Here is a 24,324-nt window from a genome sequence, read left to right as displayed (position 1 = left end):
TCTGACTCCAAAACTAGTGTTTCTACCACATCATTGAAGATGATGCTTGGAGAGCAGAAGATTTAGAGGCAATAGAAGGAAGAACACAATCACAATCTTCAAATAGTTGAAGGACTGTCTTGTGGAAGCAGGGTCAGATTTGTTTGGTCTGGTCTTAACAGACAAAACCAGGAGCAATGAGCAAAAGGTAAAAAGAAATAACTTTAAACTATATCAGGAAAGCTTAACCACTAGACTGATCCCAAAGTGGAGAGGGTTTAGGGAAGTGAGGGTGCGAAAAGGTAGTCAGATTCTTTCTCATTAAAACTCTTAAAAGAAAGGTTAAATGACCAGTTAGTAGATGGGTTTGTTGTAATGAGAATTCTTTTGGGGGAATGGGTTAGACAAGATTGTTCCTTGAGTCCTTTCCAACTTTGAAATCCTGTGATTGTGAAATATCAGAGGCAGGATTCAGACCCAAATCTCATGCCTCCCAGTACAGCTCTGTCCACTACTCCTTAGGTTGTCAGACGTGGATCCCAGTAGCAACATTGCCTCCACAAGTGCAAGCCACCATATTGAAATGTAATTGGGAAATATTTAACAAAATAAATGAAAACATAATAGAACATAAAAGATGTTAATATAAAAAATGGCCTCGGACACTTACTAGCTGTGTGACCTTAGGCAAGTCACATAACCCTATTTGCCTCAGTTTCCTTATCTGTAAAATGAGCTGAAGAAGAAAATGGCAAACCACTACAATATCTTTGCCAAGAAAATCCCAAATGGAACCACAGAGAGTCGAATAGGACTGAAACAACTGAACAACAAGATGCAGCCCACAGGGATCCTTATGCATGGTTTAGTGGCCTCCATCTCCATTTGAGTTTGACACCACTGAACTACATCATATTTTACCCTGGAGTAGTCTGGGATTACTTTGTGGTAAGTTCATCCTTGAATAGAACTTTCAAAAAGCTATATAATACCATGTTGTGAGCCTTAAGCATTCAAGTTATCCAACATCCCACTTAGATGAGCGTTACTATTTTCGTGTTGTCCCTCCTACCCCCCTAATTTTATTCTTCCCAAGATGATCATCTTCCATGATATAGGGGAAAGATCCCTGGATTTGGAGTAAGAAAACCTGACATTGTCATCCTCCATCCTGAAAGAGAAAGAAGTGGGGGGTGGAATTTATTTATGGGGGACACCAGGAAGGGAAATATAGCAGAAATCTAGCCTACTAAGGTGAATAACACCTGATCAATATTGCAGATTGTACAATTGTAGAAGTAGAATATTACAGAGAAACAAAAGAATCGGACAATGTCCTTTTTGGATTTTGCTGTATTATCTGACACTCCCTTGTGATTGAAAATGAATGGAACGTTAGAAACATTTCTTGTTTGTGCATGAATTTCCATGGAGTATTAATCAGGTTTTTACCTGCTGCCATAAATTATTACTACACCTAGCCATTTTCTCAAGTCATTATCGCAGGAGGGGAGCAATTTATAAGTTTCCATAAGCTCTCACTAAACAATGATAACTACTAATCTTCTTTTATGTTTACTTAAAATTCTGCAGGCAGGCAGGCAGTTGCCGAAAGAAAAAACATATCAAAAAGTCATCCCATTTCTTCATTTCCTGGTTAACAGCAACTACTCTGGAATAATCAGCACAGAAGTATAAAGGGAAGATGGTTATTTCTGATAGATTAGATAGACAGACAGATAGATAGACAGACAGAAAGACAGACAGACATACAGACAGACAGACAGTTAGATAAACAGACAGAAAGACAGACAGACAGATAGATAGACAGAAAGATAGACAGACAGAAAGATAGACAGACAGATAGACAGTTAGATAGACAGACAGAAAGACAGACAGAGAGACAGACAGACAGATAGAAAGACAGATAGACAGACAGAAAAACAGATAGACAGACAGATAGATACAGACAGAAAGACAGACAGACAGATAGATACAGACAGAAAGACAGACAGACAGATAGACAGACAGAAAGACAGACAGACAGACAGACAGACAGATAGATACAGACAGAAAGACAGACATAGACAGACACACAGACACACAGACAGATAGATAGATAGATAGATTAATAGATTGATAGATGACTGAATAAATACAAAGGATTGTTATGGAAGACTTTGGATTGAGATATGATTTCAGATGCACATCCCAAGTCTTTGTTCCAACTATTCATGCAGAGTGACTTTTAAAATTCCATTTTTATTGCTATCTTTTGTTTTTACATCATCTGCATTTCCCAATATATCCTTCTCCTTTCCTTCCAAGAGAACATTTCTTCTAATAAAGAATAAAAAGAGGAAAAAGAAATTCAGTAAAACTAACCTACACATCAAAAACATCTGCACCCTTTGACATTCATAACTCCCTAGCTCTGTAGAGGAAAGGTGGTCTCTCATGTATCTTCTTCAGAGCTAAACTTGGTCATTATAATTTCACAACATGTAGCATGCCTCCTATTAGTAAATTGCAATGTCCCTGACTTCCTCAATGGTAGTCGTTGCAGAGAGCAATTAAAAATCCTGTTTAAATTTACATAGTGTAGTTATTCTATCGAGTGCTGTCCTTAACCTCCATGTTTAATCCATTTGAAAGTTTCCACTTCTTTCAGAGATTCTTAGAATCACAGAATTCGGGGACCCAGAGAGATTATAGAAAGCATCTTAATCAATCCCTTCATTTTATAACAGAGGAAACCAGGGCCCAGAGGGGCTTGCCCCTCCCCATCATGAAGTCCACACATACATTATTTACCAGCAGAACCAGTCCTGCAGACTCTCCAGTCCACTGCACTCATACTTTTCAAAGACAACTTTAAAATCTATTTAACCATTTACTGGTAAAGATTTTGCATGCCTAGAATAGAAATGACAAGCTGCCCAGGAATGAGAATAAGGATATTGGACACTCCCCTCTCTGAGGCCCTTCTCTTGAATCACTTCTCCCACTTCCTTATCTCTCCTCACCAAATCTCCAAGTCAGACATTTAATTCCCAAATTTCTCCATACACTCCAGTTCATCCACTTTGATTGGGCCTCAATCTCAAGGTTGTGCTTGAGATACCTATGGGACATCCATGTGGATAGTCCACTCCAGGTCATTGGAGATGCAAGACTAGAGATCAAGAAAGAAGTGATTCATTCATTATTTAGTTGTATAGATCTGGAAATCATTTGCAGAGATGATAGCTGAAACTATCCAACTGGGAGATAACTGAGACAGAGAGAGTGTGTGAAAAGAGAATAGGGGAGTACCAAGTACTACATCCTGGTAGATACTCATAAATGGGGGGTTGGATATGGATAGTGGTGACATAGCAAATTTCACTGAAGAGTAGTCAGGTAGAAAAATAACCATAACAGAGAAGTGTCAAAAACCCCAGTGAGGAGAGGGCATCTAGAAAAAGGGAGCAGTGCTCAACAGTGTTGAACACTACAAAGATGTTAAAAAAGGATGAAAACTGAGAAAAATCTATGTGGATTTAGCAATAGAGAGATCACTGTCTGATTTGGAGAGAGCAGTTTCATATTGTAAGAGATTAAGAGATGAGTAGGGCAGGAAGTGAAGACAATAAAAGTACAGGGGTTTTTTTTTTTGTTTTTTTTCTAGGAGTTTAGCTGTGAAACAGCAGAAACATATAGAATAATAGCTTGAGGGAGTGGTGAAGTCAAGTGAAGGCTTCAAAAGATAGAGGAGATCTGGGAGCATTGAAAAACATCAGGTAAAGAGCCAGTTAGATGAAGAGAGTTTGAGAAGTAGGGATGGAGAAGAAATGATTGTGTGAGCAATCTACTGGAGGAGGTGGGAAGGGTACAAGCAGAAGAACTGATATTTACAAGAAGGGTTAGAGATTGGGGCAAAGGATAAAAGCATGAAGGGTATTGCTCAAGTGACATGAAGCATGGAATTGGAGAGAGAGAACTTGTAGTGTATAGACTAATTTTCTTTTAGTGAAGCATCTGGTAAAGTCTTCTGCTGAGACAGTCAGGGGACAAGGTTATGTAGGTTCCTTGAGAAGAGGTTTGGCACAGTCATTGTAGGGGAGGGTGATGGAGACAGAGGCCATGGAAAAGCAAAAGGATTGTGGTTGAGCAGCTAGGTACTAGTTGAGAGATTTTCTCCAGAAGCATTAAACAGCACAGAAGTGCAAGTGAAGATGTCAAATAGTGGGGGAAAATTGGGATTGGAGTCCAGACATGGATTTAGCTCTTCTAACATTTCTGCACTGCTAATCTCCAACCCTAGTAACTACAATTACCCACCTCCCATGTTATTGAAGTCTGCTGAAGGTAATAATGAATCAAGGATGACTATATCTTCTACAAAGTCTTGTTATCTAACCTCAACTGGGCCTTCACTCCTGCACAGAAATCACTTCTTCATCTCTTACTGCTCCTTTCTCTCTCTCTCTCTCTCTCTCTCTCTCTCTCTCTCTCTCTCTCTCTCTCTCTCTCTCTCTCTCTCTCTCTCATTCCCTTCCTTGCTCCCTCTCTTCTCCCTCCCCCTCCATAATCCCCCCTCCCCTTCTATTTCTCTCTCCCTCCCCTTCCTCCCCTCCTTCTCTTTTTCATTCTCTCTTCTTTCACTTTCACCAAAGCAGCTATTCAAAAATTTCCATTTTGAAAATGTCAGGGCTCCAACTCTACCACTCCTGTCTCTTACTTTGCCATCAATTTTACAGATACATGAACTTTCTCATTTATCCCTCTTTTTTACTCTTCTAAGCCTATGTCCTTTTTCCAAGTCTTATTAAAAGAGGTGCCCCTAATCTTTGCCAGGGTTACCTCTCAATTTGTTTCCTTGATGCTATTTGCTCTCACTTCTTTCATAAGGCAGAGTGCTAGATATGGAGCCAAAGGACCTGTGTTCAAATTCTGCTTTAATTACTTAATATTTATGTGACCAATTTCTCTGGATCTCAGTTTTCATATCTATAAAATGGAAGAGCTGGACTAGAGAATCTCTAAAGTGCTTCTAGGTCCAAGTCTATAATCCCAAGATATGGTACCATCAATGAGATCTTCTTTCTTATAAAACTTTTCTGGGGACAGAGAGAAGCCAGGAAGTTGCCTGAACTCTCCTTAGTTTCCCTCAGAAATAATGTTAAATATCAAGCCTCTAAAAGAATTCTGGAGTGACAGGGCAGAGCCAAGATGGTGGAGTAAAAGCAGGGACTTGCTTGAGCTCTCCCCCAAACTCCTCCAAATATCATAAAAAATGACTCTAAACAAATTCTAGAGCAGCAGAACTCACAAAATGAGAGAGTGAAACAAATCTCCAGCCCAAGACAACCTGGAAGGCTGACAGGAAGGGTCTATCACACTGTGCTGGGAGCAGAGCACAGTCCAGTGCGGGCCATGTAGGCACAGACCAGGCTGGAGTAGGCCTCAGGGGATTTAATCACTGGCAGCTGTGGCAATTTCCAGACTTCTTAACTTACAAACACCAAAGACAAAGTAGAAGGTCAGTGGGGAAACTCTGTCAGACCTGGGTGAGAGAAGAGTGAAACCTAGCCCCAGTCCCAGGGTGGTGGAGGTGGCGGCAGTGGCAGTGGCAGCAGCAGCAGCAGCAACAGCAGCAGCAGCAGCAGTGGCAGCTGCTTCTGGAGCTCCAGGCCCACAGATGGAGGGGGGGATCAAAAAGCTGATCAGAAGGGGATTGCAGGGATCTCTTTGCTGGCACAGAGGCAGGATTCTCTTGCTTTGCCCTGCTTGGATCTGGGTTGCAATCCTGAGTGGCAGTCCTGGGGTGAGGAGGAGTGCTGGCGAGAGGAGTAAACACCTCTCTTTTAATCATACCACCCTAGAAGAACTGAAAAAACAGGTACCTAGAAGTATCTCTGACAACAGCTGTGCAAAACCCCTGAAACTTGGGACAAAGCACTCTCCACTCTGGAACCAGAGTCCTACCTTAACAAAGAGCTCCAAAGTCAAGGAATTAACTGGGAAAATGAGCAAACAGTGGAAAAACAAATCAGACGATAGAATCTTACTTTGGTGACAAAGAAGATCAAAACATACAACCAGAACAAGACAACAAAGTCAAAGCTCCTACATCCAAAGCCTCCAGGAAAAATAAGAATTGGTTGCAGGCCATGAAAGAGCCCAAAAAGGAGTTTGAAAATCAAGTAAGAGAAGTAGAGGAAAAAATGGAAAGAGAAATGAGAGTGATGCAAGAAAATCATGAAAAGAAGAGTCAATAGCTTCCTAAAGGAGAGCCACCAAATATGGAAGAAAATAATACCTTAAAAATGGACTAACCCAAATGGCAAAAAGAGGTCCAAAAAGCCAATGAAGAGAAGAATGCCTTATAAAGAAGAATTGGTCAAATGAAAAGGAGGTCTGAAAGCTCACTGAAGAAAATAATTCCTTAAAAATTAGAATGAAGCAAATAGAAACTAATGATTTACAAGAAATCAAGATGTTATAAAACAGAATCAGACGAATAAAAAAATAGAAGACAATGTGAAATATCTCACTGGAAAAACTGACCTGAAAAATAGATCCAGGAGAGATAATTTTAAAATTATTGGACTCCCTGAAAGCCATGATCAAAAAAAGAGCTTGGACATCATCTTTCAAGAAATTATCAAGGAAAACTGCCCTGATATTCTAGAACCAGAGAGTAAAATAGAAATTGAAAGAATCCACCAATCACTTCTTGAAAAAGATCTCAAAAGGAAAACTCCTAGGTATATTGTAGCCAAGTTCCAGAGTTCCCAGGTAAAGGAGAAAATATTGCAAGCAGCCAGAAAGAAACAATTCAAGTGTTGTGGAAACATAATCAGGCTAACACAAGATCTAGCAGCTTCTACATTAAGGGATCAAAGCATTTGGAATATGATATTCTGGAGGTCAAAGGAGCCAAGATTAAAACCAAGAATCACCTACCCAGCAAAACTGAGCATTTTCAGGGGAAAAATGGATATTCAATGAAATAGAGGACTTTCAAATGTTCTTGAAAAGACCAGAGCTGAACAGAAAATTTGACTTTCAAATATAAGAATCAAGAGAAGCATGAAAAGGAAAGAGAAATTGTAAGGAACTTATAAAAGGTGAACTGTTTACATTCCTACATGGAAAGATGATATTTGTAACTCATGACACCTTTTTCAGTAATAGGGTAGTTGAAAAGAACATATATACATATATGTATATGTATGTATATATATGTATGTATGTATATGTGTGTGTGTGTGTATATACATAGACAGAGGGCACAGGGTGAGTTGAATATGAAGGGATGATATCTAAAAAATAAAATTAAGGGGTGAGAGGGGAATATATTTGGAGAAGGAGAAAGGGAGAGATAAAATAGGATAAATTATGTCACATAGAAGAGGCAAGAAAAAGCTATTGCAATGGAGGGGAAGAGAGGGTAGGTGAAAGGAATGAGGCAACCTTACTCTCATCAGATCTAGATTAAGGAGGGAATAAGGTACACACTCAACTGGGTATCTTCCCCTACAGGAAAGTCAGGGAGAAGGGGATAAGAGGAGGGGATGGTAGAAGGGAGGGCAGATTGTGGGAAGGGGTAGTCAGAAGCAAACACTTTTGAAAAGGGATAGGGTCAAAGGAGAAAATAGAAAAAATGGGGGGAGAGATAGGGTGGAGGGAAATATAGTTAGTCTTTCACAATATGACTATTATGGAAATGTTTTGCATAACTGCACATGTATAACTTATATTAAATTGCTTGCCTTCTCAATGAGTATGGGTGGGGAGGGAAGAAGGGAGAGAATCTGGAACTTGAAATTTTAAAAACAAATGTTAAAAAATTGTTTTTACATGCAACTGGGAAATAAAATATACAGGCAAGGGGGTATAGAAATCTATCTTGCCCTAGAAGAACGTAACAGGGAAGTGGATGGAAGGTGATAGAAGGGAGAGCACACTGTGGGAAGGGGTATTCATAATACATGCCATCTTGGGGGTGAGGGGAGGAGAGAGATGGGGAGAAAATTTGGAACTCAAAATCTTGTGGGAATGAATGTTGAAAACTAAAAATAAATTAATTAATTTTTTAAAAAAGAATTCTGGAGTGACAAAATACACAAAAAGATGGAGAGAAACAATTTTCTAGCCCAAGATAACTTAGAAAGACTTCAGGAAAGGTCTGTCTCCCTTGGTTAAAAGGGGAGCACAGCCTAGCACAAGATGGTATATAGGCAAGCCAGTGGTGGCCTCTTTGCCACAGCACAGATCAGCAACCAAACCCCCCTGGTCTGGGCTCAGCAGGCTAGTGACAAAGCAAGCCAGCTGTGAGGCCTCTAGCTACAGTGCAGCAGGCAAACTGCCAGTCCTGGAATCCAGAGCACAAGAGGCACGATGAGGCTGGGCCACCCTAGCACAGTAGGCAAACTGCCAGTACCTGAGACTCTGGTACAGAAAGCCAGTGACCAGACGCCTAGCTCCAGTGCAAGCAATTTGGGACCATGACCTCTGTGCCACAAGAGCGGAGCTCAACAACACCAACAACAAAAATGAGCAAAAATCAAAAAAAGAGCACTGCTCATAGAAAGCTATTATGGTGTCAGGGAAGATCAAAACACAAACTCAGAAGAGGAAAAAATGCCAAAATATCTACATGTGAAGTCTCAAAGGAGAATATGAATTGGTCAAGTCCAAAAAGTACTCTTGGAAGAGCTCAAAAAGGATTTTAAAAATCAAGTAAGAGAGGTAGAAGAAAAATTGGGAAAAGAAATGAGAATTATGCAAGAGAATTATGAAAAAAAGAGTCAACAGTTGGAAAAGGAAGCACAAAAATTGACTAAAGAAGACAACTCCTTAAAACATAGAATTAGCCAAATGGTGAAAAACAATCCACTGAAGAAAACAATTCCTTTAAAATAGAATTGGCTAAATGGAAAAGGAAGTACAAAGGCTAACTGAAGAAAATAATTCCTTTAAAAATTAGGATTGGGTGAGTAGAAGCTAATGACTCCATGAGAAGTCAAATATAAGTCAAACAAAATCAAAAGAATGAAAAAAAATAAAAGAAAATATAAAATACCTCACTGGAAAAACAACTGACCTGGAAAATAGATCCAGGAGAGATAACTTAAGAATTATTGGGCTACCTGAAGGACATGATAAGCATCTTTCAAGAAATTATCAGGGAAAACTACCCTGATATCCTAGAACCAGAGGGCAAAATAATCATTGAAAGGATCCACCAATCATCTCCTGAAAGAAATCCCAAAATTAAAATTCCAAGTATTATTGTAGCCAAATTTCAGAACTATCTGTTCAAGGAGAAAATACTGCAAGTGGCCAGAAAGAAACAATTCAAATATCAAGTAACCACAGTCAGGATTACAGAGGATTTAGCAGCTTCTATATTAATGGATCCTAGGACTTGGAATATGATACTCTGGAAGGCAAAGGAGCTTGGATTACAACCAAGAATCAATTACCCAACAAAATTGAACATAATCTTTCAGGAGAAAAGATGAACACTCAATGAAGTAGGGGACTTTCAAAATTTCCTCATAAAAAGATCAGAGCTGAACAGAAAATTTGATCTTCAAATACAAGACTCAAGAGAAGCATAAAAAGGTAAACAGGAAAGAAAACAACAACAACAACAACATGGTATTCAATAAGGTTACACTGCTTACATCCCAACATGGGAAGATAGTACTTATAATTGTTAAGAATTATATCTCAATTAAGGCAGTTAGAAGAAGTATACTTAGAGGGTGTGGTATAAGTTGACTTTGATGTGATAATAAAAAAATTAATTAAGCAATGGAAAAAAAGGATTGTAATGAGAGAAGAAGAAAGGGGGAGGCAGAATGGGGTAAATTATATCACCTGAAGAGGCATGAAAGACCTATTACAGCAGAAGGAAAGAAGGGAGTAGGTGAGCATTGTTTGAACCTTACTCTCATTGGATTTGGCTCAAAGAGCAAATAATATACACATTCAGTTGGGTAAAGAAATATAACTTACCTTATATACAAATAGGAAGGGAAGTGAAAAAGAAAGGGGGAGGAATGATAGAAGGTAGGGCAGATTGAGTGATGCAGTGGTGAAAAGAAAAACACTGGTGAGGAGTGACAGGGTGAAAGGCGAGAGAGAAAAAAGCATAAGCAATGGAAAAATAGGATGGAAAGAAATACAACAGTTAATAATCATAACAGTGAATGTGAATGGGATGAACTCTCCCATAAAACAGAAGCAGATAGCAGAGTGGGTGAAAAACCAGAATACTACGGTATGTTGTTTGCATGAAACACATTTGTAGCAGAGAGACACACATGGAGTAAAGGTAAAAGGCTAGAGTACAATATATTTATGCTTCAGCCAAAGTAAAAACAAAAAAGCAGGGGTAGCAATCCTGATCTCAGACAAAGTAAAACCAAAAATAGATATAATTAAAACAGACAAGGAAGGAAACTATATCTTGCTAAAAGGTACCATAGATAATGAAGTAATATTAGTACTGAAAATATATTCACTAAGTGGTGTGGCATCCACCTTCTTAGAGAAGTTAAGTGAGTTACAGGAAAAAATAGAGAGTAAAACTATACTAGTGGGGGATCTCAACTTCCCCCTCTCAGAACTAGATAAATCTAACAACAAAATAAACAAGAAAGAAATTAAGAAGGTGAATACGATTTTAGAAAAGTTAGACATGATAGACCTATGGAGAAAACTGAATGAGGATAAAAAGGAATATATCTTTTCCCAGTGGTATATGACACCTATACACTAATTGACCATGTATTGCAGCATAAAAACCTCACAATCAAATGCAGAAAGGCAGAAATAGTCACTGCATCCTTTTCATATCATGATGCAATAAAAATTACATGTAATAAAGGGTCATGGAAAGATAGATTAAAAATTAATTGGAAACTAAATAATCTAATCCTAAAGAATGTGTGGGCCAAACAACAAATTTTAGAAATAATCAATAACTTCTTCAAAGAGACTAACAATAATGAGACAGCATAACAAAACTTATGGATTGCAGTGAAAGCAGTTCTTAGGGGAAGTTTTATATTTTTAAATGCTTACATGAATAAAATAGAAAAAGATCAGATCAATAAATTGGGCATGCAATTAAAAAAGCTAGAAAAAGAACAAACTAAAAATCCAAGATTAAACATTGAATTAGAAATTCTGAAACACAAAGGAGAAATTAATAAAATTGAAAGAAAGAAAGCTACTGAACCAACAAATAAAATTAAGAGCTGGTTTTATGGAAAAACCAATAAAATAGATAAAACTTTGGTTAATTTGATTTAAAAAAGAAGAAAACCAAATTACCAGGATCAGAAGTGAAAAGGGAATTGATGAAATTGATGAAAATTCACTACCAGTGAAGAGGAAATTAAGGCAATAATAAGGAACTATTTTGCCCAAGTGTATGCCAATAAATCTGACAATTTCAGTGAAATGTATGAGTATTTACAAAAATATAAATTGCCAAGATTAACAGAAGAGTAAATAAAATATTTAAATGACCCCATTTTAGAAAAAGAAATAGAATAAGTCATCAATGCATTCTCTAAGAAAAAATTTCCAGGGCCAGATGGATTTATAAATGAATTATACCAAACATTTAAAGAACAATTGATTCCAATACTATATATATTGTTTGGAAAAATAGATGACGGAGTCCTAACAAATTCATTTTATGACAAACACAGCACTGATACCTAAACCAGGAAAAGCCAAAACAGAGAAAAAAAACTGTAGACCAATTTCCCCAATGAATATAGATGCAAAATTTTTAAATAAAATATTTGCAAAGAGATTACAGCAACTTATCACGAGGATAATACACTATGACTAGGTGGGATTTATACCAGGAATGCAGGGATGGTTCAATATTAGGAAATCTATTAATATAATTGACCATATCAATAACAAAACCAACAGAAATCATATGATTATATCAATAGATCCAGAAAAAGCTTTTCATGAAATACAGCAATCATTCCTATTAATAACACTAGAGAGAACAGGAATAAATGGAGCTTTCCTTAAAATGATAACTAGTATTTATCTAAACCATCAGCAAGCATTATATGAAATGGGGATAAGCCAGAAGCCTTCCCAATAAGATTAAGGCTGAAACAAAGATGCCCATTGTCACCACTATTTTTCAATATTGAACTAGAAATTTTAGCTTTAGCAACAAGAGAATAAAAATAAATTGAAGGAATTAGAGTAGGAAATGAAGAGATAAAACTATCACTCTTTGCAGGTGACATGATGTTATGCTTAGATAGAATCAACTAAAAAACTTCTTGAAATAATCAACAACTTTAGCAAAGTCACAGGATATAAAATAAACCTACATAAATCATCCACAGCATTTCTATATATTACTGACAAAGTCCAGAAGCAAGAGATGGAAAGAGAAATTCCATTTAAAATAATTGTAGAAAATATAAAATATTTAGGAGTCTACTTGCCAAGACAACACAGGCATTATATGAACACAGTTACAAAGCACTTTTTATACAAATAAAGTCAGATCTAAACAATTGGAAAAACATCAATTGCTCATGGATTGACCAAGCTAATATAATAAAAGTGATATCTAAATTAATTTACTTATTCAGTGCCATACCAATCAAATTTCAAAAAATTATTTTATAGAGCTAGAAAAAATACCAAAATTCATCTGGAAGAACAAAGGGTCAGAAATATCAAGGGAATTAGTGAAAAAAATGCAAAGAAACGTGGCCTAACTGGACCAAATCTGAAACTATATTTTAAAGCAGCAATCATCCAAACTATTTGGTGCCAGCTAAGAAATAGACTGGTGAATCAGTGGAATAGATTAGGTACACAAGACACAGTAGTAAAGGAACATAGTAATTTACCGTTTGATAAACCCGAAGACTCCATCTTCTGGAATAAGAACTTACTATTTGACAAAAACTGCTGGGAAAACTGGGAAATAGTATGGCAGAAGCTAGGCATAGACCAACATTTTACATTGTATACCAAAATAAAGTCAAAATGGGTATACAATTTAGATACAAAGGCTGATACTATAAGCAAACTGGGAGAGCAAGGAATAGTTTACCTGTCAGATTTATGGAAACAGAAGAATTTATGACCATACAAGAGATAGAAAACATTATGAAATGCGAAATGGATAATTTTTATTACATTGAACTGAAACTTTTTGCACAAACAAAGCCAATGCAACCAAGATTAGGAAGGAAGCAGAAAACTGGGAAAGAATTTTTACAACCAGTGTCTCTGATAAAGGCTTCATTTCTAAAATATATAGAGAACTGAGTCAAATTTATAAGAATACAAGTCATTCCCCAATTGATAGTCAGAGGATACGAACAGGCGGTTTTCAGAGGAAGAAGTTAATACTACCTATAATCATTTGAAAAAATGCTTAAATCTCTATTGATTAGAGAAATGCAAATTAAAATGACTCTGAGGTACCGCTTCACACCTATCAGATTGGCCTATGACAGAAAAGGAAAATCATAAATGTTGGAGAAGATGTGGGAAAATTGGGACCCTAATGCATTGTTGATAGAGTTGTGAATTGATCAAGTCATTCTGGAGAGCAATTTGGAACTATGCCAAAAGGGCAATAAAACTGTGCATGTCCTTTGATCCAGCAATACCACTACTAGGTCTGTATCCCAAAGAGAACATAAAAAGGGGGGAAAAATCTACGTGTATAAAAATATTTATAGCAGCTCTTTTTGTGGTGGCAAAGAACTGGAAATTAAGGGGATGCCCACCAATTGGGGAATAGTTGAACAAGTTGTGGCATATCAATGTAATGGAATATTATTATGCTATAAGAAAAGCTGAGCAGGTGGATTTTAGAATAACCTGGAAAGACTTCTATGAACTGATGCTGAGTGAAGTGAGGAGAACCAGGAGAATATTGTACAAAGTAACAGTAGCACTGTGTGATGATCAACTATGATTGACTTAGCATTTCTCTGCAATACAATGATCCAAAACAATTCCAAAAGATTCATGACAAAAAATTGCTATCCACCTCCAGAGAAAGAGCGATGGAGTCTGAATGCAGATCAAAGCGTACTATTTTCACTTGTTTTTTGTACCTTGTTTTTTGTAGCTTTTCCCTTTTGTTCTGTTTCTTCTTTCATAACATGACTAATGTAGAAATATGTTTCCATGATTGCATATGTATAGCCTATATCAGATTGCTTGCCATCTTGGGGAGGGAAGGAGAAAAATTTGGAACTCAAAATCTTATGAAAATGAATATTGAAAACTATATTTACATGTAATTGGAAAAAATAAAATACTATTTACCAAAAAGCTAGAAAAAATAAGCAATAAGCAAACACAAACAAACTTTTCTTTTATAATAACTCCTTCCCCTCAGCCAATAAATAAACTCAAGCATCTGCTATCTTAAGAATTCTTTCCCTGGCCTTGTTCTCCCATTTCAGCTATTATTGTTCTAGCTTTCTTCCTTTATGCCACCATTTTCAAGCATTTATTAAAGGTAGGATTCAAATACAAAGTGAAAAATGATCCATACCCTCAAGAAACATGTATTCTGTTGGGGTGGAGGATGGGATACAGTGTTTACAAAGTTGAGAAAATGAAAGATAATGATGAGGAACAAAATACTGATAAGCAGGAGCGTTGGGAAAGGTTTTCCATAGGAGGTGGCACTTGAGTTGAGCCTTGAAGGAAGCTAATGATTCTAATAGAAAGAGATGAGAAGGGAAGATAGCTTGTACAAAAGGCACAAAAGTGGGAGGTGAATGCTGAATACAGAGAAAAACAAGAATTCTTTTTTTCTGTAATGTAATAGGTGGAGAGTGGGGAGTGATCATTTGAAATAAGTCTGGAAAGGTAGGCTGCAGCCAGTCTCTGATGGATTTTAAATAACAAGTTTAGTAGTTTATATTTTGTCCCAGAGGTCATAGGAAGGCACTGAATATTCTTTTTTTCTTATTTTTTTCTAATTACACATAAAGATAATTTTTAATATTTTAAAAAGTTTATGAGTTGCAAATTTTCTCCCTCTCTTCTCCCCAAGATGGTAAACGATTTGATATAGGTTATATAAACATATTTCCATATTAGTCATGTTGTGAAAGAAGAAACAGACCAAAAAGGAAAAAAAAATGAACAAATGAAGAAAGTGAAAAATAGCATGCTTTGATCTGCATTCAGATCCCATCAGTTCTTTCTCTGGGTATGGATAGTATTTTTCATCATGAGTCCTCTGGAACTATCTTAGATCACTGTATTGCCAAGAATAGCTAAATCATTCACAGTGGATCATTGTTATAATATTGCTGTTACTGTGTACAGTGTTCTGGCTCTGCTTACTTCACTTTGCATCAATTCTTGTAAGTCTTACCAGGTTTCTCTGAAATCAGCCTGGTCATCATTTCTTATAGCACAATAGTATTCCATTACAATCATATACCACAACTTGTTCAACCATTCCCCAATTGATGGACATCCCCTCGATTTCCAACTCTTTGCCACCACAAAAAGAGCTGCTATAAATATTTTTGTGCACATAAGCACTTTTCTTTTTTTCTTTCTTTTTTAACAGTCTCTTTGGGATACAGACCTAGTAGCACTGAATATTCCTGAGCAGGAAATGACACTTTCAGACCTATGTCCTGGAAAGATTATTTTGGCAGTTATATGAAGAATGGTTTGGAGAGGTGAGAGACTGGAAACAGAGAGAACAAATAGGAGAATACTGTAATATTTCAGGTGAGATGTTATATAAGCCTTAATTAGTGGGTTGGGAGGGTAAGTGGAAAGGAAATAAATATTAAATATCTTCTGGAATTTGTAAAACTTGAGCACCTGATTGGATATGGGTATGGGAGGATGAGGTAGAGTGAAGAGTCAAGGATGACTCCACGCTTTTTAATTATGGTGACTGGAGAGATGGTGGTACCACCAATAAAAATAAGCAAATTTCAAGATAGGAGAAGCATCTGGGGGAGGAATATAATAAGATTCATTTTGGAAATCTTAAGTTTGAGATGCCTAAGGGATATTCAGGTGGAAATGAAATACTTGTGAGTCTTTGAATAATTAACAAAAGGTTTACTTTGCCCTTACATATTAAGAACACATGACAAGGATACAGTGGCACTTATCTTCTACAGATATGACCTCCCTCTTCTCCATAGACAATAGTATCTGGTCAACTGGACAGGGTATAGTGGTGACATCCATTAAGTCTGAGGGGCCCCAACTCCACATGAATGTTATTTTCTATGTCCTTAGGTGACTAGTAAGTAGGATCAAGAAAAGCAGGAACCAATCAGGTCCTGTCAGCCTTTAAGGAAAACTGATTTCTGTTGTTGGAGGAGAAAAGAACTCTGGTAGATATTGGTCCTATCACAAGGGCAAAAGTTGTAATAGGAGGAAAGTAAAATCAAAGTAGGAGTTGTAGACTGGGAAATCAAAGTTGTATGGTTTGTCCTTCATTCTTGAAGAGGACCATGACATCAGGAAGATAATGCCATGACTTGCAAGTAAATTAGATTTGAGGGAGGGAGGGTTGTGCAAAGTTACCAGTCTCACTTTCTCCTCCTGAGCCATCTGGGTCCAGGGGCCAAATATAGATCAGGACAACTGGAGATGGCCCAGGATGCAGTGGTAGACCTTGGCCTTTTTAAGCTAAGGTCTTCAGAGTTTTCACTTTGACTGAAGCAATGCCCATTAAGTGATTAGGGCTGTTTAAAGAGTGAGCTAAGGGATGGCTTCTTTAATTAAAAAAAAATTAAGCTGGGAGGGGAAGACCCTCAGTGTTTCTGACCAAAAGAGATACAATTACTATTTACATTCACTCTAAGCCATGGAGGCCCAAACAATAAGCATTAAGTGGTACTTGGGTAGGGACCCATTGTTGGCCAATCAATGAGAGCCAGAGTAAATTGAGCTTAAGGCATGAGCTTCAAAAAAGAAATTTATCCAGTAAACCCCAAGATATCTAGGTAGGTTTCAGCCTTCAAAATTTACCTTCCTTTGAGCAGAGCACACATGGTATCCCATGTAGGCAGAGGAGAGAAGAGGAGGAGCTGAGTTGCCCAGCTAGGACTGGCCAGTTGGGCAGCCAGTGGGCAGTTCAAACTACTCGCAGGTTGTGATTTGTCCTTTGTTCTCAAAGCAGACCATGATATCAGGAAGATGATGCTATGACTTGCAAGTGAATTAGATTTGAGTGAGGGAGGATTGTGCAGTCACCAGCTTCACTTTCTCCTCCTGTGCCATCTGGGTCCACTGGCCAGATATAGATCAGGATAACTAGGAGTGTTAAAGTGATTAAAGGTCAACACTAAGAGGAGGAATAGTTTTTTTTTTCCTTGAGAAAGGAGGAATAACCTGGGTTAGGGGGTGGGGTGGACATAGATAACTACAGTGAAGATGATACAGATGGTGGCAGCAAAGGGAGAGTCACTTATCTATATCTTCTTTTAAATTTGTATGCCATTTAGTCTGAAATAGCATTGAGATTTATTGGTATGGGGGCTTAGAGCTATGGATTTCAACAGATGCTGACAACTAACAGTTTGTCAAACCTCAGAAGTAGTGAAAGGTCCCTGAGTTGTATGGAGGTTAAAGGGGACCTATGATACACTATGAAAACATCAACAGTATCTAGAGATGGAAATCTTTTACTTGTGGATGGAATACACAATCTTATTCATATTCTTCAAGAGACAGAACAGTACAGTAGAAAATATGAGAAATATGGAATTAAAAAACAGCCTGAATTCCAAGTCTAGCTTCAACAAGTCACTCAACCTCTATTGGTCTCAGTTTCCTCATCATAAAATAAGGAGCAAGTACTAGATAATTTCTAAAGGTCCTTCTAGGCTTGATCTATGATTCTAAGCCTTATTTATGTTGTATCCTTTTCAGTGCTTTAGACAACAGTGCTGAATTTAATTGGCCAGAAAATAGCTATGAATATAAATATTCTCTTTCTGGAAACCCTCATAACCCCCAAAGGGTTAATTATTTCCAACAGGTCAGTTCTTTATTCCAAGACACTGATTGGCTCTCCACTGAGTTTAATTCAGATGACAGGCACTTCTAAGTAAGAGAAGAATAGGAAAATTATATGGATTTCTTTTGTTGTTGATAATGATTTGTTTTCTAAGTGGGCTGAGCAGCAATAACATCGAGAAAACATCAAAATCAGGCCTGAAACCACCACCACAAAATGAACTGGCAAGATGTTTAATTGAAAGAGGAGAAATATATCCGTGCTACTCTCCCTGCAAAACCCCAGAACAGTAACAAAGGTCTTCAGGGGATCTGCTTCCTTTTTAGGCAAATTATTAATGACCCTACCAACGGAAAGTGATTTGAGAACAGAAGCTTGCTGAGTGCCAGCTGCTGCTTCAAAATGGCTAAAGCTAATTACAATGACTAGAGAAGTACAATGATCATATCTCACTTGATATGAATAAACAAGAGGGGCTTCAGCATTTCACAATTAGACTTGCAAATTATTTTACTCAAGACACACTTGTGGAAGAGAGAATAAAAGTGCATCAGGGACTTGAAGAAACAGATGTCCAATTAGATCAGCATGAAGTGATTTCAACTTCCTAGTAGACATCTCATCACCAATGGGCATTTCTATTCCTCTGTGTGATGGATGGGGCTGACCTTAACATAGACAAAATTGGAACAACCTATATTTTAGGAATAGGGTACTCAATAACTCCCATCACCACCCCGCTTCCAGTCCTCCATGGTATGGGAGATAGGTATTCAAATGTAGATGATACTCAGAACTCCTGTATTTAAAAACAAAAGTTGATTGGATGAATCAGAAATCATGGGATTTAGAGCTGAAAGAGACCCTATATATAATCTAGTCATCTTACAGATAAACTAAGACCCAGAGAAGAAAGGAGATTCATGCCAAATTAAACAACCAACAAATATCATGGTAATACTTAAACTCAGGTCTTCTGACTCCAAATCCAGAGCTCTGTTAAGGCATTACTAACTCTCAACATCTTTGTTCGCATAAATTTATCCATTTCTATCATAGAGCAAAATCTTGAGGAACTGAAGCTAGTAAGCAGACTTCAAAGGATTCAGAGAAAAGGTAAGCAGGTCTCCAAAGATTAAAAGTCAGTCCAGAAGGTATGGAAAATTTGTAAGAAAGAAATTCTGGGTGCATAAAGGGTAAAAATTCTAAGAAGGAGGAAAATGAGACTTGTATGAAGAGATTGATATGGATGCACAGGGAACTCACCAACCAACACATACTACATGTATGAATATATATATGGAGATACATATAGATGTAATTTATATCTATGCAAGTCTACATGTCTTTATCATAAATGTGTGTATATACACATATAAGTTTATTTAAATGTACATGTGATGATTGGCTTATTAATAGGCCCTATCAGACAGAAAAAATTTTCAAATTTGACCACTAATGAACCCATCTATGTACCAGGAAATTCCCATTAACCCAAAAACTAGTTTAGCCAGCTTCATTTAGGCCAGGCATGCAATGTATTCAAGGCTCTCCCGATCATGACGCCCTTGTGGTCAATAAGGGGGAGTCATGGTTGGGCCACTTGCTATCTGAGTGCCCCAAAGGTCCTCCTCCCATTGTGTCCCTGTGAATCTGTCCAGAAACAGCAATGATATATAAAGACAGAAAACCAAAGTTCTGGTCTACACATCCCACTATATACTAAAGCCACCACCTGTGCTTACCCATGGAATTAGAAAATAAACTGCCTGACTTACGGTCCTTCAGTGCTTGTGTTCCTTCTTATCACCATACCCACAAGCTCCTCACAGCACAGAAAAGGCCAAGTGATAATCAATCAACATTTATGAAGTGCTTACTTTGTGCCAGGCACTGTGCTAAGCAATGGGGATACCAAAAAAAGGCAAAACATAGTCCCTGCCCCCAAGGAGCTAATGCATGATGCAATGTCAGGAGTGCTAAAGCTCAGCAGAAAGTAAAGTTGGTGACGTAAGCTAAGGTCAAGAAGGGAAAAAAACCGGTTTTTAACTGTATAGGAGAAAAAGAACGCTCAAGGAAGTGATCTAACTTTTGATTGGGATGCATGGGACTATGATCAACACTGAGCATAGTGCCTGGTGCATAGTAGGTGCTTTATAAATGCATATTGGTTAATCAACAACAGAGAGAGGACAGAGATGAATGATTCTTATTTTTCATCTTTTTTTCTCTGCCAACCTTAGCACTGGAAATGAGAAAATAAAATGACTAACCGATTGGCTAGCCAAGATAAGTAAGGAGATAATAAAAGAATATCTTATTAGCCTTGATGAGTTCCAGTCACCACGCCAGGTAAAATACATGCTTTCTGACTGCTTAACTGTATTTCCTTTTTTGACAAGATTACTAAACTAGTAGTTGAAAAGAATAATGTGTGAAAAGTTTACCTAGATTTTAGCAAAACTTTTGATAAAATATTTCATGCTATTCTTGTGAAGATGTGTAAGAAATTATAATAAAATTACAGTCATATTCAGATATATGACCATTCATGTTATTAAGATTCAACTCTATAAGGAATTTCATTTAATAATCCTACTCTGGTTTACAAGGTGGTGGAGGTACTTAGGTATTGAAAAAAAAGTGCCAGGTGTAATTGCTGAACCACCAGCAGGGGTCTTTGAAAGATACTAGAAAACAGGAGAGGTCCAGGAGAGGTCCATAAAGATTGGAGAAGCATTAATGTTGGCCTAATTTTTTTAAGGGGGTGGGGGAAAGGAACAGAACTCCATGTTCTAAAGCAGTGAACTAGACTTTGGCTCCTGGAAAAATTATAGAATGGGTCATTAAAGAGCTGGTAACCAAACATATAGAAAGAGAAGCAGTGATTGCAAAGAGCCAGAATGGTTTTATAAAGGATAGGTTATATGAAACTGTCCTCAACTCCTCACTCTCCTTCAATCTCATATTCAATCTGGCTACTTTTGCAATACTCCTAATATATGTCCCTTTCTCTCCTCTATCATCATTCCGGGTCAGGTCTTCATTATCTCAGGCCTGGATTGATTATTGAAATAGCCTTCTGGTTGGTCTACTTGCTTCAAGTTTCTCCTCACACCAATCCATTCTCTTCTCAGATGCCAAGTCATTTTTCTAATGAGTAGGTCTAACCATATCACCCTCTTACTCAATGAGCTCCAGGTGTTCCAAATTACCTCCAAGAGCAAATATACAATCCTCCTTTTGGCATTTAAAGTTTTTCCTAACCTCCCCCTTCCTACCTTTGCAAGCTTCTTATACTTTCCTTTCCTTTTTTTCTGTATCACATTTATTTATTTTATTTTTAATTTATGGAATAAAACAAGCATTTCCATAACACAGTATAATAAAAAGATTGCACATGAAATTGCAAATCTGTTATGCACTACTTGCTATTCCTTTTAAATATATAATAAAGTTGTCATGTAAATTTCTTATTTTTCTTTTTTTTCTTCCTTCCTTTCCTCTGCCCTAGAGATGGCTATCATTGGACAGAAATAAGTGTATGTATGTATATATATATACATACATATATATATAATGTATATATATATGTGTGTGTGTGTATGTATACACACATATGTATATATATGTATGTATATATGTATGTAAAATTATTCTACGCAAACTTCTATTTATCCCTTCTTTCTCTGGATGCGTATAACATCATTCTTCTTATGTCCTTTGTAGTTAATTTGGATATTTATAAGTCAAAATGATTTACTTGCTCAAAGTTGTTCTTAAAACAATATTGTTGTTGCTGTATATATACAAGGTTCTCTTGGTTCTGCTCATTTTGTTCTTTGTTATTTTGTGCAAGTCTATCCATGTTTTTCTAAGATCACTGAGATCATCATTTCTCATAGCACTATAGTATTCCATTGCAACTATATACCACAACTTGTTCAGCTATTCCCTAATCAATGGGCATCCATGCAATTTCCAGTTCTTTGCCACCACAAAGAGAGCTGCTATAAACATTTTAGAATGTATAGATTCTTTTTCCTTTTCACTAATCATTTTTGGAAATAGGTCTGCTTCTATTTCTACCTACTCTACAATCCAGCTGTTCATGAAATGCTATACTCTATCCCTCATCTCTGTGCTTTCACATGCGTTGTCACTCATACCTAGAATGTTCTGCCTTCTCATCTCCATTTTTTAGTTTCCCATCTGTACTGTATATGTCTTTAACATCCCATTAGGATGGGAGCTCCTTAAGGGCAGAGATCATTTTTATCTTTCTTTGTATCCTCAGCCTTTAACATAGCACCTATAATAATAATGCTGCTTGCAACTGCTGTGGAGGTGTGGGGTCAATAACCCCAGCACACAGGAGGGCTGCTAGCACAGGTTCTTTGATCTGCTTTTCGAAGGGAAGCAACTTTAAGGGGTTTACAATCTCACTTTAATTAAACATACATATATCATTCACTTAGTTCAGGGGAAAAAGTCAGCACCCTGAACTTCAGAGAAAACACAAACAGAAATTACAAGCAGAAATTATGTAAACAGAGCAAAATAACACAAATCAGCAGACAAGCTTCTAGCTATCTGTCCAAGACATTACATACATAGTTACCACAGAGTGAAGCACAACCATATGGGTTTTTCAAAGCCAGGGCGGAGGGCTCCAAAGGCTACCCAGATACTCCTCTGGTCAAATCACACAACACTCTTCCAATGAGTGAGCCCCCCAAAGCAAAACCTCTCCTCCCGCAGTTATGACAGTTCTAGCTTAACAGCTACCTTAAGAGAATATATATATATACTTCTTTAAGGTCAGAGGACTTCACACCTCTTGAGGGTATCACATCTCTTGAGGGCATCACACCTCTCTAGGGCTTCACACCTCTCATGATCTAATTAGCAAAAGAGCGTGGGCCTTCCTTCCTACAAACAAAGGCAAGACTCAATCAAAGGCACTTGATTGCCTTAGTGCTAAGAAGAACTCCAAAACAAAAGACCACAAAAAGTCTCACTTTGCTTACCATTACAGTGCCTGGCACATATTAACTGCTTAATATATGTTTTCTAACTGCCTAATCTTATTTTTAACAAGATTACTAAGCTAGTAGTTGAGGAGAATGCTGTGGGAAAAGTTTGCCTAGGTTTTGGCAAAGCTTTTGATAAAGTGTTTCGTGCTATTGTGGCTAAGATGCAGAATAAATGACAATATAGTTACAGTCATATCCAGAGATATGACCATTTATGTAATTAGAATTCGACTTTATAAGGAATTTCATTAAATATTCCTACTTTGGTTTACAAGGCATTTCTCTGCATTTACAAAGACCCATTTGTCTTTGTGTACCCTGTGAGCAGCTGAGCACCACAAAATGAGAACCATCATGAGGTCATCTCAGCAATTGTATACTTAGTGAATATTACATAAAGTTCTCTTCTGAGAGTACTTGTGGTTTGCTAGTTTGAAGTAGTGGCAATCTATTCATAATGCCCTTTAAAATGATCAAAGTGTTCATGTAACTTTCCATTAGTTTCCTCACAATGTCAACTTCTCTGGTTAATGTATTATCATTTTTGAAGTTTTCATTGATTTTTTTATTTTTGTTTTGTTTTGCACTGAAGAGTCGATTATGTAAACATTAAATACCAATGGGCATTAACTTGGAGGCTCAGGAACACATAAACATTTGTTCCAACGAAATTAATGGAAATTACATTTTTAATTCACAAGAATTAAGCTACTAGTTGTTTTGGTTTTGTTTTTTTAATTTAGTTTTTTGAAGAAAAGTTATGCTCCTAAGTTGGAAGAAGATTGTAGATGGATTCAGAACTAACAGGATGGCTTGACACAAAGAATAATTATTAATGGTTCAATGTCAGTTTTGCCAAGGTTTCTAGTGGATTACCCTAGAGATCTAAGTTTAGCCATGTGCTGTTTAACATTTTTACCAATAACTTAGATAGAGGCATAGATGACATGACAAATTTTCTGCTTCGAGGCACAATCCTTAAAAACCAAAAGTGCATGTACGCCTATCTCTAACTGCTGAATACATGAAGATAATTTATTTTCCTTGTGCTGGCAAGGCAGATTTTTTCTAAAACCATTACTAAGAGCCAGGGAATACTATCTTTTGCAATATTTTTACTTCTTTAAGTCACAAGTCAAATCTCATCTTCTACAGGAAGCCTTTCTCAACCCCTTTTAATTCTAGTGCCTTTCCTCTGCTCGTTATTTCCCGTTTATTCTGTATGTAGCTTGCTTTGTACATATGTGTTTGCATGTTATCTTTCCCATTAAACTACTC

Source organism: Trichosurus vulpecula, chromosome 7 (genome assembly GCF_011100635.1).
Source record: "Trichosurus vulpecula isolate mTriVul1 chromosome 7, mTriVul1.pri, whole genome shotgun sequence".
Taxonomy (NCBI): Eukaryota; Metazoa; Chordata; class Mammalia; order Diprotodontia; family Phalangeridae; genus Trichosurus; species Trichosurus vulpecula.
Note: the sequence above shows the minus strand (reverse complement) of the source record.